Below are 3,267 nucleotides of genomic sequence, written 5' to 3' on the forward strand. Positions count from 1 at the left end.
CAGATCCCTTCAACCCAGCAGTTTGAGACAAGCCTAGGCTACATAGTAACACCCCATCTCTTAAAAAAAATTAGCTGGTTGGGGTGGTGCACACCTGTAGTACCAGCAATCTGGAAGGTTGAGGTGGGAAGGTCACTTAACCTCAGGTGCCACTGCACTACAGCCTGGGTGGTGACAGAGCAAGACTGTCTCCAAAAAAAAAAAAAAAAAAAAATCACAAAAAGACCTCCAGAAATCTGCAGAGGGTTCTCCTCTAGCGTCTTCCTTAATACTAAGCCTCATGTGAATAGGGTCAAACTCCATGAGGCTGGGCAAAGAGCCCAGTTAAACCATTACCACAACTCACACAAGGATGAGAGACATTTCAGTTCAGACGAGCCAGAGTGGTGACTCCTGAAAGGACTAGTTACCTAGAATGCAAACACTCACAAAACAGTGAGAGGAACAAATCAACTAGAAAATGGGCAAAAATGCGAGCAGACATTTCCACTGAAGTGGATATAAAGATGGCAACTAACATGAGAAAAATGCTCAGCATCACTAACCACTAAGGAAATGCAAATTGAGACTCTTACGGGACTTCAGGGGTCCATTTTCTGGCTGGGCCAGAAACCTCTGTGGCCCTACACCAAGTTCTTTTCTTGGCCTGTGTCCAGGAAGAATGAGGTACAAATAAGATATGCAGACAACAAAGGTGAATGAGATGAAGATGAGCTTCATTAAATGTTAGAACAGCACTCAGCAGACATAGCTCCTCTCTGTAGTCAGGTCATCCATTAAGTGTTCAGTTCTCAGCAAAGGAGAGGCCCTGAAGACAGTGGGTCCTGGTTGCCTGCAGGTCCTCCCTGCAGTTCTTCAGCAAGAGAGGGTAAGTCCTCTACCCAGCGCTTCAGCAGGAGACGGTAAGGTCTGCAGCTCTCAGAGGAGAGGCAGCCCTGGAGAGTGGCTCCTCACTGCTGGCAGGTCCTCTCCGCAGCTCCTCGGCAGGAGAGGGTAAGGGTCCTCTCTGTAGCTCCTCGGTGGGAGACGACCTTCTCCACAGCTCTCAGTGGTGGGGAGGCGGCCCTGGAGAATGGTTCCTCTCTGCTGGCAGTCTGACTCTGCAGCAATCAGCAGAGAGGGTAGGTCCTCTCTGCTGTTGCTCAGGTCACCTCTGCAGCTCTCAGCAGAGATGACAGGTCTTCTCTGTAGCCGGTCATCTCATCAGCTCCACCTGTCAGCAGAGAGAATCCTCCTCTCTGCAGGTGATGGTCAAACGACTTCTGCCCTCTTCGTTGTCTGGACGTCTTCTGTCCTTCTCTGGATGATCCCAGGACTTTTATAGACCTCCGAGGGGAGGAAGTGCATGCTGATTGGTCCATGAGTGGCCATGGGTGCGCCCAGAAGAGACACCACAAGTCCCCACTCCACAGGACTAGTGGAGTGCATCTTTATGTCCAGTTCAGTGAAAATGTCTGCTCACATTTTTGCCCATTTTCTAGTTGATTTCTTTTCCTCACTGTTTTGTGAGTGTTTGTATTCTAGGTAACTAATCCCTTCAGGAGTCACCCCTCCGGCTCGTGATGCCAGCAACACTTCTCTCCCCGTCCTCAGGGCTTCTGCCTTGCACGGCTTCTCCCACATCTCATTCAGCTCAGCTATAATCTTCTCTGTCTTCTGCAGCCTCTCCATGGCTTCCTCAGGCCCAATCTGGGGCTCTGTGTTGGGGGAGAATCATGGCTCCAGCTCCCCATTATGTGGAGTTAGGGATGAGAGTGAAACTGGAGCAGGGAGCAGACGATACAGCTGGCAAGGCACCTCTGACACTTCCTTCTTCCACGTTCAGGTCTTCCAGAGCAGAGGCTGACATTCCCTGAGCCATCAGTAGTTCCCGCAGCAGGGCCACCACCTCCTGCAGCTCTCTAATCAGTTGGGCATTAGGGTCCTTGTTGAAGGCATTGCAGATTTTCTTGGTGTGGTCGCCATACCCGAGGGTGATGAGAGTCTCCTTGTAACTGATGTCAGCAGGGCTCAGGGCTCCAATCATTGCTGTGCATGAGATCCCATCCAAATTTTCCCAGAGCAGCCGGGTGAGCCCAGAGTCTCTGTAGGGGATAAAATCCGACTTCTGCTTCTTTGATTGCATATCTGCAAGGGCCGAGATCACCTTCCCTAAAGTAATCAGAGACTTATTGATGTTGGTGCCCTCCTTCAGGCGCAACCCCGGGTCCCTGAGGAGTCAGTCATTCACTCCCAACAAGGTCCACAAAAATGATCTTACTGACCTGACCTTCTCCAAGTCCAGCCCAGTGAGCTGATTAAGGCAGCTCTGTGTGAAGACAACGGTAAAGATAGCATGTGAATGGCTGCTGGTCTCATTCATGTTAGTGGTAGCCACAGTCCATGCTTTATTTCCACAGTCTATGAGGTCAGCAATGTCTGCGTAGGAGGTCACAGCCAAATTGGACAGGGCCTGCACGCAGAAGCCCAGGATGTGGTGCTCCCGGGCCCACAGAGAACCTCGACTCTTGGGGTTCAAGAGGTCTCGTACCCACTCACAATAGATCTCCAAATAGCTCACCTCCACAGAGTAGGATAGCTGAGCACTCTGGTTCTCACTAATGTGAGAGAAGAAATCCAGAGAGCTGTGGCATCATTCTCTGCTACCTTGGCTCCTGCTGCCCCATCATGGCATAGGATTTCCCAGCCCCGGTTTGCCTGCAGGCAAAGATGCACACATTGTAGCCTTCAAAGGCATGGAACAGCAGGTCCAATGTCCCGATACACTTGCTGCTGAGATGCAAACGGCATCTTCCACCGAAGTGTGTGACCAGTAGGAGTAGTCAAAGGTGAAGCTTTTGGGGATATCCTTGTCTGTTTAGTATTGATGATGGAGGTGGTATTGCCCTGTATGCTGACCACACACTTGGCATCCTGTCTGTTCTAAGGTGTGTTACAAAGGGCTGAACCCTCAACTGCCACTTTCACTGAGGCACCAGCCATGGTTCCAGACACTCCTGCCCTCCACAGCTGGCATCTTGGCCCCAGACCAGGGGGACTGTATCAGTTCTGGCTGCCACGAGCCTTCATAGGGGGAGCCCCATCCTACTCCTGGGGCCTGGCCACACCAGCTGGGGCTCTGGGAGATACCCTCGGCATGGCAGGGCTCCCGATCCAGCTTGGTGGAGTGACAGGGACAAGCTTTCTGGGAAGTGTGAGGTGGGAGTGGGATCGGGGTTGGCTCGGAGCTGCACTCGCCCCTCGCTGGGTCCCTGGGCACCAAGACAC

The 3,267-nt window shown here is 51.9% G+C and overlaps 1 pseudogene; it reads right to left on the bottom strand.

The window, feature by feature from the left end:
• Positions 1 to 332: 332 nt before the first annotated feature.
• Positions 333 to 2,982, bottom strand: LOC112614677 (annotated as a pseudogene).
• Between the last annotated feature and the right edge of the window lie 285 nt (positions 2,983 to 3,267).

The sequence above is a fragment of the Theropithecus gelada genome, chromosome 20, assembly GCF_003255815.1.
Source record: "Theropithecus gelada isolate Dixy chromosome 20, Tgel_1.0, whole genome shotgun sequence".
Classification (NCBI taxonomy): Eukaryota; Metazoa; Chordata; class Mammalia; order Primates; family Cercopithecidae; genus Theropithecus; species Theropithecus gelada.